This window comes from Saccopteryx bilineata, chromosome 7, assembly GCF_036850765.1.
Source record: "Saccopteryx bilineata isolate mSacBil1 chromosome 7, mSacBil1_pri_phased_curated, whole genome shotgun sequence".
Lineage (NCBI taxonomy): Eukaryota > Metazoa > Chordata > Mammalia > Chiroptera > Emballonuridae > Saccopteryx > Saccopteryx bilineata.
The window spans coordinates 4,638,674-4,653,796 of record NC_089496.1 but is presented as its reverse complement, the minus strand read 5'-3'; the positions used below and the strand labels follow the sequence as shown (position 1 = coordinate 4,653,796).

At 36.6% G+C, this 15,123-nt stretch overlaps 1 protein-coding gene and 1 non-coding gene across 2 annotated transcripts in view; one reads left to right on the top strand and one right to left on the bottom strand.

The window, feature by feature from the left end:
- SEMA3A (semaphorin 3A) overlaps positions 1-15,123 on the bottom strand; it is a 392,466-nt gene that overhangs the window by 376,898 nt on the left and 445 nt on the right. The window lies entirely within an intron of this gene.
- On the top strand, positions 13,417-13,492 carry TRNAI-GAU (transfer RNA isoleucine (anticodon GAU)). The gene has a single exon. It is a non-coding gene; the product is annotated as a tRNA-Ile (tRNA).

Here is a 15,123-nt window from a genome sequence, read left to right as displayed (position 1 = left end):
CTCTGCCCCTCCGGGGGGTCGCTCTGCCGCGACCAGAGCCACTCTAGCGCCTGGGGCAGAGGCCAAGAAGCCATCCCCAGTGCCCGGGCCATCTTTGCTCCAATGGAGTCTTGGCTGCGGGAGGGGAAAAGAGAGACAGAGAGGAAGGAGGGGGCGGGATGGAGAAGCAAATGGGCGCTTCTCCTATGTGCCCTGGCCAGGAATCGAACCCGGGTCCCCTGCACGCCAGGCCAATGCTCTACCGCTGAGCCAACCGGCCAGGGCTGTTTTTGAATTTTTTGATTGCTTTTGCTCTTTTTATCTGTGGTTTTTCTTGTCATAATATTTTAAATTTTTATATTTTCATTGTATTTTTTATTTTAATTTTTCATTTTCAAAGTTGCATTTTTTATTAGGATTCTTAACAATACCACTCTCAAATGCCATCAAGAAAGAAGAAATCAAATATAATACCTACACAAGACAGAGACATAGTTCAGAAAAAAAAATTTAAATCTCCAGAAAAAATCTCAATTACATGGAAATCTGGGAACTAAATGATAGAAAATTCAAAATTAAATGTCTGAAATACTCAACAAGATATGGGAAGACACCCATAAGCAACTCAATGAACTCAGAAAACAAATTAATGAACAAAATGAATACCTCATCAATGAGATTAAAACTTTAAAAACAGGGATGAATAGTTTAGTACATGAATTGAGGACTGAGGTAGCAAGTTTAGCAATAGGACAAACCAGATAGCAGAAAGAATCAGTAACATCGAAGACAGGAACCTAGAGATGCTATGGAGAGTAGAGAGACTCACAAATTAAAAAAAAAACTGAGAGAGCTCTACAAGAATTTTCTGACTCTATCAGAAAAAGAAATATAAGAATAATGGGTATATCAGAAGAAGAAGATAGGGAAAAGGGAATAGAGAATGTATTCAAACAAATAACTGATGAGAACTTCCCATGACTGTGGAAAGAGTTAGAGCTTTGAATCCAAGAAGCAAACAGAACACCAAGTTACCTCAACCCAAACAGACCTACTCTAAGGCACATCATAATAAAATAATCACAGATCAATGACAATGAAAGAATCTTCAAGGCAGCTAGGGAAAAGAAGAATATAACATATAAAGGAAGGCCCATTAGGTTATCATCAAATTTCTCAGCAGAAACTCTACAAGCCAGAAGAAAGTAGACCCCAACATTAAAAGTACTAAAGAGAGGAATTACCAGCCAAAAATACTATATCCATTAAAGCTATCCTTCAAATATGAAGGAGAAATAAAAACATTTATAGACATAGAAAAGCTGAGGGAATTTATCACCAGATAACACTCACTGTGGGAAATACAAAAGGAGTTATCCAACCAGATACAAAGAACAAAACAAATGAAAACTACAAGTAAAAGCTCCAACAAGGTCACAATTAAAACAAGTATAATCTGTGACAGTAATAACATAAAAGGGGTGAGGATAAATATTTTCAGTAGTAAAGAAAGACGGAGTATAGAAGCATTCATAAGACAAAGGACTCTTGTACATATGAACATTTTTTTCTTAACCTAATGGTAACCACTGACAAAAAAGCCACTACTGAAACACACAGCTTAAAAAAAGAAGAAACAGGGGAAAGAAGTATGGAACACTACCAAACAAAAACAACTGTCAGAAACAAAAAAGAGACAAACAAAACAAGACACAGAGCTACCAAAAAACAAAATGTAAAATGGCTATTGGAAATCCTCAAGTGTCAATAATGACCCTAAATGTAATTGGACTGAACTCATCAATTAAGAGGTACAGAGTAGCAGATTGGATCAAAAAACAAAACCCAACCATATGTTGCCTTCAAGAAACACATTTAAGCTTCGAGGACAAAAGCAAATTCAAAGTGAAAGGTTGGAAAATGATTCTCCAAGCAAATAATATCCAAAGAAAAGCAGGTGTAGCCATATTCATAACTGACAATGCTGACTTCAAGGCAACAAAGGTAACCAGAGACAAAGATGGACATTTCATAATGATAAAGGGGACATTGTACCAAAAAAATAATACTTTTTAATATAAATGCACTGAACCAGGGAGCAGCAAAATATATAAGGCATCTACTAAATGATCTAAAAATAGAAGCAAACAAAAACACAATCATACTTGGAGATTTTAACACACTATTGACACCTTAAGATAGATCATCCAAATAAAATCAGTGAAGAACTATTGATCTTAAATGATACTCCAGACTAAATGGACATAATAAACATTTTTTGTGTGATAGATGTAAAATCAGTAGATAATAGAGAAAGGTCAGGCCTGGGAACTTTGGCTAGGACTTCCCACAACTAAGTGCACCAAAAGAAACTTCCCAAGAGCCTTCTGGAAAAAAGCGACCATCTGCCAGCCAGTGAGATTTCACCACATCATATTAGCTCACCCACCCTAAGGACCCTTTAAATATCCCTCATGCGGTTTAATCCTTGTGACTTGCCTAGCCTCTGTTCCTGGGGCTAGGGAACCTCATTGGGTGGAATGTGCTCTGTACTCAATAAAGCTTTTTATTATTCCACACTTCGTGGCTCTGGCCTCTTCCTTCTTTCTTGGTGGGGAAAAATACCTTACAATAGAGACAGAGAGAAAGAGAGAGGGACAGATAGGGACAGACAGACAGGAAGGGAGATAGATAAGAAGCATCACTTCTTCACTGTAGCTCCTTAGTTGTTCATTGATTGCTTTCTCATATGTGCTCTGACTGGGGGACTACAGCAGAGCCAGTGACCCCTTGCTCAAACCAGCAACCTTGGGCTCAAGCCAGCAACCATAGGGTCATGTCTTTGATTCCATGCTCAAGCCAGTGACCCTGTGCTCAAGTTGGTGAGTCCACATTCAAGCAGAATGAGCCTGTGCTCAAGCTGGCAACCTTGAAGTTTCGAACCTGGGTCCTCCGCATCCCATTCAGACACTATCCAGTGTGCCATCACCTGGTCAGGCCATAAGAAATATTTATAGGGAATTTCATCCCAAAACATCTGATCATACATTCTTCACCAGTATGCATGAAACATTCTCAAGGGTAGACCATATGTTGGGCCATAGAACTAACATCAACAAATTTAGGAAGATTGAAATTCAACTGTAAAAAGGAAGTAAAGAAACTCACAAAAATGGGGAAATTAAACAACATACTTCTAAAAAATGGCAGGGACAAAAAAGAAATAAAAGCAGAGATCAAAAGATATATACAGACAAATGAAAATGACTACACAACATATCAAAATTTTGGGGATGCAGCTAAAGCAGTAAAAAGACGGAAGTTTTTATTATTACAAGAGAGATCCCAAGTAAACAACCTAACATCACAACTTAAGTAACTAGAAAAAGAACAAAGGCAACCAAAAGTCAGCAGAAGAAAGAAAATAGTAAAAAATAGAACAGAACTAAATGAAACAGATAAAAAAATTAAATTATAAAAAAAGTTAATATAACAGAGAACTAGTTCTTTGAAAAGATCAATAAATAAAAAAACCACTCACTAGACTCAATAAGGAAAAAAGAGGAATGACTCATATAAACAAAATTCAAAGTGAAAGAGGAGAAATTACCTTAGACATCATAGATATATAATGGATCATAGTAGAATATTATAAAAGATTATATGCCAATCAAATTCAACAACCTAGATGAAATCGATAAATTCTTAGAACTACCCAATCTTCCTAGACTGAGTCACAAAGAGGTAGAAAACCTAAATAGACCTAGAAGCAGAGAGGAAATAGAAACAACTCTCAAATACCTCCTCAAAACAAAAATCCAGTACCAGATTGCTATACTGGTGAATTCTACCAAACATTCAAAAAAGATTTGGTACGTATCCTTCTCAAAGTTTTCCAAAAAATAGAAGAAGCAGCAAAGTACTCAAAACATTTTATGAGGCCAACATAACCCTTCCACCAAAACTTGTCAAGGACAACACAAAAAAAGAAAACTACAGACCAATATCTCTAGTGAATATAGACACAAAAGCCTAAACATAATACTAGCAAGTCGAAATACTACAATACATTTAAAAAATAATACATCACAATCAAGTGGGATTCATTCCACAAGCACAAGAATGATTCGACATACGAAAATTGATTAATATAATACACCACATCAAAGAAAGAACAAAAATGTGTAAGATCTTATCAATAGATGCAGAAAAGTTATTTGATAAGATACAACATCTCTTTATGTGTAAAACACTCACTAAAATCAGAATAGAAAGTACCTCAACATAATAAAGGCCATATATGACAAACCATTAGCTAATATCATACTAAATGATGAAAAAAATGATGGCTTTTCCTTTAAAATCAGGAACAAGATAAGGCGGCTCACTCTCTCCACTCTTATTAAACATAGTCCTGGAAGTTTTAGCCAGAGCAATCAGGCAACAGAAAGAAAGAAAAGCATCCATATTGGGAAAGAAGAAGTAAAGTTATCACTTTTTGTGGGGGCCATGATCCTGTATATAGAAAACCCCAAAGACTCCACCAAAAAAGTATTAGAAACAATAAACCAATGCAGTAAACTCACAGTATACAAAATTAATATATAGAAGTCCACTGCTTTCCTATACATCAATGATTAAACATCGGAAAGTAAACTAAAAAAACAACAACAATTTCTTTTACAATTGCAACAAAAACAAAAAATACCTAGCAATAAACCTAATAAAGGATATGAAGGACCTATATACTAAAGACTACAAAACATTATTGAAAGAAATTGAAAGACACAATGAAATAAAAAAATATTCCATGGTTATAAATTGGAAGAATCAAAAATGGCCATATTACCTAAACCAATCTACAAATTTAATGCAATCCCCATCAAAATTGCAATGTCATTTATAAAGAAATGGAACAAAGAATTACCAGGTTTTTATGGAACCATTAAAAGCCCCAAATAGCCAAAACGATCCTGAGGAAAAAGAATGAAGCTGGAGGTATCACATTACCTAACTTCAAATTATACTGTAAAGCCACAATAATCAAAACAGCATGGTATTTTTAGAAAAACAGACATACAGATCAGTGGGACAGAATTGAGAGCCCACAAATAAAACCATATATAAATGGACAAATTATCTTTGACAAAGCAGCCAAAAACACACAATGGAGAAAAGAAAGCTTCTTCAATAAATGGTGCTGAGAAAATTGGAAAACCACATGCAAAAGAATGAAACTTGACTACAGTGTTTCCTCTTGCACAACAATTAATTCAAAATGGATCAAAGACCTATATATAAAATCTGAAACAATAAATTACATAGAAAAAATATAGGTACTAAGCTCATGGACCTTGGCCATAGAGAACAATTTATGAATTTGACCCCAAAGTCAAAAGAAGGGCAAAAATAAATAAATGAGACTGTATCAGACTAAAAAGTTTTTGCACAGCAAAAGAACTGACAACAAAGCAAATAGGCAGACAACTAAATGGGAGATGATACTTGCAAACAATAGCTCCAATAAGGGGTTAATATCCAAAATAATACAAAGAACTCACAAAGCCCAGCAACAAACAAGCAAACAATCCAATAAAAAAATGGGGAGAACCTGAACAGATACTTATCCCAAGAGGACATACAAATCACCAACAGATATATGAAAAGATGCTCATGTTCAATAGCTATTTGAGAATTGCAAATCAAAACTATAATGAGATACCACCTACTACCTGTTAGATAAGCTATTATCAACAAGACAGGTAATAACAAGTGTTGGAGAGGCTGTGGAGAAAAAAGAACCCTCATTTACTGCAGTGAGAATGCAAATTAGTGCAACCATTATGGAAGAAAGTATGGTGGTTCCTCAAAATATTAAGAATAGAACTACCTTATGACCCAGCAATCCCTCTACTGCAGGGTTCGGGAACCTGTGGCTTGCAAGCCAAATGTGACTCTTTTGATGGCTGCATCTGGCTCGCAGATAAATCTTTAATTAAAAAAATAATAACGTTAAAAATATAAAACATTCTCATGTATTACAATCCATTCATTTACTACCGCTCATGTTCACGGTTGTGGGTGGCTGGAGCCAATCACAGCTGTCCTCTGGGACAACACCAAATTTTTATTGGATAATGCGTAACGTGGGTCATTGTGAGGTCAGGAAGTAAACTTCCCTCCTTTTAATCAAGTAGTCAGCTAGCTAATTGCAGAAACCTTTTTGATGAAGAAGATGGCTAAAAGAAAAAAAGATGAGGAGTATCATACTTTTCAGCAGGAATGGACAAAGAAATTCGCCTTTGTGGAGAGAGCAGGTTCTGCAGTATGTCTAATATGCAATGATAAAATTGCATTGATGAAACAGTCAAATATATATAAAGTGGCACTTTAACACATGCCACACTACATTTGCATTGCAATATCCAGTGGGGGACAGCAGAAAGAAAGCGTGCCAGGAGCTACTGTGCAGAGTGCAAGCTAGTCAGCAACAACTCTGTGTTTGGACCCAACAAGGTGACTGGAATTTGGCTAGCTTTGCTTGTCTTTAGCAATTGTGAGAAGCGAAAAGCCATTCACAGATAGGGAGTATGCCAAAACATTCATGCTTGATGTTGCCAATGAACATTTGATGACTTTTTGGATAAAGACAAGATAGTCAAATGAATAAAAGACATGCTTCTGTAGGCAAGAACTGTTCATGATCATATGATCATGATGGCAAGTCAAACTGAAGCAACACAAGTGAAGGACATAAATGCAGCACCATTCTTTTCTCTTGCTTAGGATGAGTCAACAGACGTAAGCTATTTATCCCAGTTCAGCGTGATTGCAAGGTATGCTGCCGGTGACTTACTGTGTGAGGAAAGTCTTGCTATTTTTGCCTATGAAAGAGACAACAAGAGGGGAGGATTTATTCAAGTCCTTCACTGAGTTTGCTAAAGAAAAAAATCTACCGTTGGATTTTTAGTGTGTACTGATGGTGCTCCATGCATGGTGGGGAAAAACAGAGGATTCACAGAACTTCTTTGTGAATGTGAAAAGAGACCCATCCTAAGTTTTCACTGCATCCTACATCAGGAGGCGCTTTGTGCTCAGATGTGTGGTGAGCAGCTTGGTGAGGTGATGTTGCTGGTCAGTCAGGTGGTAAACTTTATTGTTGCCCAAGTTTTAAATGATTGCCAATTTAAAACACTGTTGGATGAAGTTGGGAATAATTATCCTGGTCTGCTTCTGCACAGCAATGTGCATTGGTTGTCAAGAGGGAAGGTGCTCAGCCGTTTCGCAGCTTGTCTGAGCGAAACCTGGACTTTTCTTTTTTTTTTTTTATTATAAATTTTTATTAATGTTGATGGGATGACATTAATAATTCAGGGTACATATATTCAAAGAAAACATGTCTAGGTTATCTTGTCATTAAATTATGTTGCATACCCCTCACCCAGAGTCAGATTGTCCTCCGTCACCCTCTGTCTAGTTTTCTCTGTGCCCCTCCCCCTCCCCCTAACTCTCTCCCTCCCTCCCTCCTGTGTCCTCCCTCCCCCCACCCCTGGTAACCACCACTCTCTTGTCCATGTCTCTTAGTCTCGTTTTTATGTTCCACCAATGTATGGAATCATGTAGTTCTTGTTTTTTTCTGATTTACTTATTTCACTCTGTATAATGTTATCAAGATCCCACCATTTTGCTGTAAATGATCTGATGTCATCATTTCTTATGGCTGAGTAGTATTCCATAGTGTATATGTGCCACATCTTCTTTATCCAGTCTTCTATTGGAGGGCTTTTTGGTTGTTTCCATGTCTTAGCCACTGTGAACAGTGCTGCAATGAACATGGGGCTACATGTGTCTTTACGTATCAATGATTCTGAGGTTTTGGGGTATATACCCAGTAGAGGGATTGCTGGGTCATAAGGTAGTTCTATTTGCAGTTTTTTGAGGAACCACCATACTTTCCTCCATAATGGTTGTACTACTTTACATTCCCACCAACAGTGTATGAGGGTTCCTTTTTCTCCACAGCCTCTCCAACATTTGCTAATACCCGTCTTGTTGATAATAGCTAATCTAACAGGGGTGAGGTGGTATCTCATTGTAGTTTTGATTTGCATTTCTCTAATAACTAATGAAGCTGAGCATCTTTTCATATATCTGTTGGCCATTTGTATTTCTTCCTGGGAGAAGTGTCTGTTCATGACTTTTCTTGAAATAAAAAATGTTGAGCATCCTGAGTTAGCTAACACTGAGTGGCTCTTGAAGTTCTACTATCTCGTGGACATGACTGAACATCTGAACCAGCTCAATGTGAAAATGCAAGGCATTGGAAATACAGTCTTATCCCTTCAACAAGCAGTGTTTGCATTTGGAAACAAGCTGGAACTCCTCATTGCTGACATTGAAACAAGTCGCTTACTACACTTTGAAAAACTGGGAGAGTTTAAAGATACATGCACAGCAAGTGACCCTGCCCAACATTTTGCTCTCCAGCAGCTAGAGGGCTTCACATCTAACCTCTTGCTGTCATTCAAAGCATGCTTCATGAATTTTGTGAGCACACTCATCTTTTTAAGTTCATCACCCATCCACACCAGTGTGCAGTGGACAGCGCCAACCTGAGTTACATCCCCGGTGTGTCTCAGTCAGAGATTTTGAGCTACATGTTGCTGAACTGAAGGCCTCAGACATGTGGGTGAATAAGTTCAAGTCACTGAATGAAGACTTGGAAAGACTTGCACAACAGGCCCTGGCCGGTTGGCTCAGTGATAGAGCATCGGCCTGGCATGCAGGAGTACCGAGTTCGATTCCCGGTCAGGGCACACAGGAGAAGCATCCATCTGTTTCTCCACCCTCCCCCTCTCCTTCCTCTCTGTCTGTCTCTTCCCCTCCCGCAGCCAAGGCTCCATTGGAGCAAAGATGGCCTGGGCGCTGAGGATGGCTCCATGGCCTCTGCCTCAGGTGCTAGAATGGCTCTGGTCACAACAGAGCAACGCCCCGGATGGGCAGAGCATCACCCCCTGGTGGGCAAGCTGGGTGGATCCTCGTCGGGCATATGTGGGAGTCTGTCTGACTGCCTCCCCGTTTCCAGCTTCAGAAAAAAAAAAAAAAGACTAGCACAGAGACTGCAAGCAGAGTTGGCGAGCAAACACAAGTGGGGAGAAATGAAAAAACTTCAACCCGCGGACCAGCTGATTGTCAAAACTTGGAATGCGCTTCCCGTCACATACCACACACTGCAGCGTGTGAGTATTGCTGTACTGACAATGTTTGGCTCTAGGTATGCCTGTGAGCAGTCTTTCTCACATCTAAAGAATGTTAAGACCAACCTATGATCACATTTAACGGATGGAAGTCTCAACGCCTGCATGAAGCTTAACCTCACCACATATCAACCAGACTACAAAGCCATCAGCAAAACCATGCAGTACCAGAAGTCGCATTAATGGTAAGAAGTACTTTATTCATCAATAGTTAGCAACGGCATAACAGTGTTATTAAAAAGAATCCAGAGATTTATTGTACTTTAAAAGTGTTGTTCTTACATAAAATGCACACATTTACTCGTATTTAATGTTAAACATATTGTATGGCTCTCACAGTATTACATTTTAAAATATGTGGTATTCATGGCTCTCTCAGCCAAAAAGGTTCCCAACCTCTGCTCTACCTGTTATATACCCCCTAAACTCAAAAAAATTGGTACATAAAGACATATGCACCCCCAGGTTTATTGCAGCATTATTCACAGTGACCAAGACATGGAAACAACCAAAGTGTTCCTCAATAGAGGATTGGATAAAAGAAGATGTGGTACATGTATATAATGGAATACTACTCAGCCATAAGAAATAACATAGTGACATTTACAACAACATGGATGGACCTTGAGATGTTATACTGAATGAATTAAGTAAATCACAAAAAGCTAAGAACTGTATGATTTCACACATAGATGTTATATAAAACTGAGATTCATGGACATAGATAAATGTGAAGTGGTTCTCAGGGCAATGTGGATGTGGGGGAGGGGGAAAGGTATAAAGATGAACAAATATGTGGTGACAGAAAATATTTGACTTTGGGTGATGGGTATATAACATAATCAACAGTTCAAATGCTATAGAAATGTTTATCTGAAACCTATGCACTGTTATTGTTCAATATCACCATGTTAAAATTAATTTTCTAAATTAAATTTAAAAAAATAAATTGCACTTGAAGGCAATACTGCTAAATAATGGAAATTGTCCACAAATTATTCTAAAGTATATAATATAGAAATGGCTTGGAAGCAAGATCAATGATAAAAAGGAGTATTTTTAAAGCAAGGTATATGTTTTAAAGGAGACGAGTATTGTGGGAAAAGTAGTATTTTTGGAGCAAGATCTGTGATACAAAGAAAAGAACACTAGAATTAGTATTTGGGATTTGGGTTCTTGGTCTCTTTAAGATGTTTGAAATTTACTTTGCCCTTAGTTTCTTTATGTTAACAATGGAATAATATTTTAATATTTTCGGCTCAAAACTTCTGTGGAGTAAAATATTTAACCCAGATTATAAAAGATAGAAGAAAAATAAAAGAACTGCCTGACCCTGGCTGGTTAGCTCAGTGGTAGAGCATTGGCCTGGCATGTGGTTGTCCTAGGTTTTATTCCCAGTCAGGGCACAGAGGAGAAATACCCATTTGCTTCTCCATTTCTCCCCTTCGCCCTTCTCTCTTTCTTTTCCTCTCTCTCTTCTCTCCTCTTGCAGCCATGACTCAATTGGAACTAGTTGGCGCTGGGCACTGAGGATGGTTTCATGGCCTCTACCTCAGGTGCTGAGAAGAGCTCAGTTGCTGGGCAATGGAGCAATGGCCCAGATGGGCAGAGCATCTCTCCCTAGTGAGATAGCCAGATGTATCCCGGTAGTGGTGCATGCGGGAGTCTGTCTCTCTGCTTTCCCTCTTCTCAGTGAATAAAAATAATAAATAAATAAATAAATAAGTAAGTTAATTAATTAATTAAATAACTGTTTGAGAAAAATAAATAAATGATTCAATCTGAATCATTGGTAATTTTGGGGAAAACATACAGACAATAAATTTTGTCAAAGGTAGGAAACATTCCCCTTCTACTCATGGTCACTCCCATCTCACCCTCACTTGTTATGGAGGTTAGGCATATGCTAAATTATTTTAGGAGCAAAGCCATATCTACAAGCACTCTTTCTGATCTTGTGGGTGCTAATATTCAGCCAAGGCCATGAGGTAAGAGCTTGCTGGTTGCCAAAGTCACCAAGGTTTTCTGTTATTATATCTGAATGTGAGCTAGATTCCAGCATAATTTTCTTAGCACCCCTCAGCTATCTAACTTTTTCTCTGTCTTTAAAAAATGTTTAAAGAATTCTGTGTTAAGGACAAGATATTCAAGTTCCTTGGAAAATATCAGAAGTGGTTACAAAGCAGACTGAAATAATAATAAACTAAAAACTCAAAAAACCTATTTAAAATCAAACTTAAATAAAAGCTAAATTAATAGGGGAACATTTTGTATCAAAAAACTTTTCATTTAAAAAAAAAGTTTTTATCTCTTAAATATTTTTTTTGTATTTTTCCAAAGTGAGAAGCGGGAGCAGCAGACAGACTCCCACATGTGCCAGACTGAGATCCACTCAGCATGCCCGCCAGGGGGGCGATGCTCTGCCCATATGAGGCGATGTGTGGTTGCAACCAGAGCCATTCTAGTGCCTGTGGCGGATGCCATGGAGCCATCCTCAGCTCTTGGGCCGACTTTGCTCCAATGGAGCCTTGGCTGCAGGAGGGGAAGAGAGAGACCGAGAAGAAGGAGAGGGGGAAGAGTGGAGAAGCAGATGGGCACTTCTCCTGTGTGCCCTGGCCGGGAATTGAACTGGCGACTTCCACACACTGGGCCGATGCTCTACCACTGAGCCAACTGGCCCAGGCCTATCTTTTAAATATTGACATCCTTTTGAGCATTATGAATGTTTAGTATAGGTGCTGCCGAAGCAAGCATGCATTATAAACCTTTTAAATAGTTTTGTTTTAACTCAATTCACAAACAATGTATCTTAAAAAATGATTCTTAGTCTTTCTTAATATGACTCACTAAATAAATATTGTCTGTTCCTTAATCTTACAGGTGGGGAGCAAGCATAAAAAAGAAAAACATTTTCCCTTTAAAAAACTTACAATCTAGAATGAAAACATAAGACAACCATTTTGAAAAATAAAATAAATTAACAATAGTTTAAAAATTATTCATAATAAGGAAAATATATACTTCAAAATCCAATTTTAAAAAATAAATTATTTTAATAATATGTAAAAATTGTAAGCAACTAAAATTATGTATTGCTAGTCTCAATGTGTAAATGAGAAAGTTAAATAAGGCAAAGTATTTTTCTCAAGTTGACATTGTGATTCAGCTTATAAATCCACAGATATGTGAATCAGAAGTATAATTTCATTCTACTATATAAAACTACTTCCCTACAAAACAGACCAAAGTTATTTGATATTCATATAAGAATGAACTTCAAATAGAATAACAAATTATATATACTACTCTTAATCTTCTTAACATTCTGATTTGTATCTTTTATCTCATTTACATAATTTCAATTTTTGTTTTTAGTTAATGTGAAATTTTACCTCTTTCTTTCATCCAAAATCAGTAAATCTTTTTCTTAACTATAGTCTCCTTTAATTGACTTGTTTAAAAAAAAAAAAATCTTGATACTGATATCTTTATCATGAGCTTTCTCATATGGTATTGGTATATATTTAATCTAGAATTTGCTTAGAACAAAACATATGGAAAGCCACGTCTAGAGAACAGTCAATAATTGCAGAATTATCCTCTGATTCAGAAGAGAAAATGTGTCATAGATCTTGCTATATTGGCATTCCATAAGCAAATAAGCCAAAAAGTAATAAAATTAGCAAGGCAAACAAAATATATTGTCTACTATATAAATAATTATTTATATTCAATATGTTATAATGCATTTGAGATGTCCATAATTCTTCAAGTTTACTTTTGTTTAAAAAGGGGAGAAATTAGGGGGCCACTGATATGGACATTATTATAAAACAAGTTCAGGGACTCTAATTCTGATGGACACATCACATTTTCAACACACTGATATTTATCAACCTTCATTTATATTTGTATCACTGAAAGCCTAAATCATAAATAAAATTCTTCAAGTGGTTCTATTAGATGCAACATCTGGAAGTAAATTTTACAGATTTTAATTAAATTTGCTTCTCTGACCTTTATAAATATTCATTAGTTGTCTAGCTTTCACTATGCCATTTCAATTCAATGTATATCTTGTTAATTGTATTCAGTGATTTAAGACTCATTCAAATGGATTGTTGATGTTTTAATAAGTTAATTTTGAAAAAAACTTGCTTACCCTTTAATTATACATTAGGACCTGGCTGGTTGGCTCAGTGGTAGAGCGTCGGCCTGATGTGCAGAAGTCCTGGGTTCGATTCCCAGCCAGGGCACACAGGAGAGGTGCCCATCTGCTTCTCCACCCCTCCCCCTCTCCTTCCTGTCTGTCTCTCTCTTCCCCTCCCGCAGCCAAGGCTCTATTGGAGCAAAGATGGCCCCGGTGCTGGGGATGGCTCGTTGGCCTCTGCCCCAGGCACTGGAGTGGCCCCGGAGGGGCAGAGCATTGCCCCCTGGTGGGCGTGCCGGGTGGATCCCGGTCGGGCGCATGCGGGAGTCTGTCTGACTGTCTCTCCCCGTTTCCAGCTTCAGAAAAATACAAAATAAATAAATAAATAAATAAATAATAATAATAATTATACATTAGAAGGTAATGATGGCAATGACATTGAAAACAAGTCTATGTATGACTTTAGCCTTCATAAATTTGAAACAGGCTTTAATTATTATTATTATTTTCATTTATTTATTGTTTAGTGAGAGAAGGAGGAGAGAGAGAGAGAGAAGCAGGAAGACTGATCTGCTCCTGTATGTGCCCTGTCTAATAAGAGACAAACCAACAACCTCTTCTCTTCAGGAGAATGCTCTAACCAACTGAGCTCTACAAGCTATCTGGACAGGGCAGAACAGTATTTAATTAATACCCAGGTAATTCACTTTGTGAACCTTGCCTCCTATAGTAATGGTCTATGAAAAATTATAATTGGAAAATTAAAAGGTTATTGTTTGCTAAAGCAAAGCATATTTTTAGTATTTGTGTGCATAATGTATTACTGAATAATGGCTGTATTGTGGGAGGCTAAAAATCTAGCCCAAAAGAAATATATATAATATGTATAATATGCTTGTATATATAAATATGTATGTATGTATATACATATATTAGAGAACTGGCAATACAAGTCATATTTTGAAGGCTTTATTCTATACTGATACTAAATATTAAGATATATCCTGTAAAAAAATTCAAAATTTTAATTTGATTTTAACTTAGCAGTTTCACTGTACATCCCAAGTCAGTGAATTCTCACATGTGATAAATGTTTTTCAAATGTAAATGAGCTTCCATTAAATAATTATAATATAATTTTCATTAAAAATCATTTTAATATTAAATATGAAAAGTATAAAAATGCATTTGTTCACTTTAAATAGGAACAATAATATAATTAAATACAAAGGACCCGATAAAATTGGGAACTCTTTAGTTTTACTGAAATAAAAATAAAAGAATAAAATTAATAAAAATTTTCATTTCACTTGAAGACCCATAAATGGAAAAAAAAATATTTATAATTGTTTTATATTTTTCTACCAGTCCCATAGACTACTCATAAAATTTTAATCATAAGTTTGAGTTCCTTTGTTCATTTCTTCTCATAACAACAGAATATATAGATATAGATAGATATAGATACCAGTAGAATAGTAGGCTTAATGCTGCTAAATTTTCCTCCTATTTCTTACAATCAAATGAATCTTGAGAAACAGTTATAAAGAGGTTTAAAAATAATAAACATGCATTTTGATTTCTTAACTGTATTTGAGTTTAAGGGTAATATTTCAGTATTACATCTTAGATCAAAATTAATATAGCTTAATACATGAAAAACGAACTCCTCCCTTTGTGCTTGACACTCAAGCCTTTGAATGGATTCGAGCTGATAGGAACCATACGTGGTCCAGG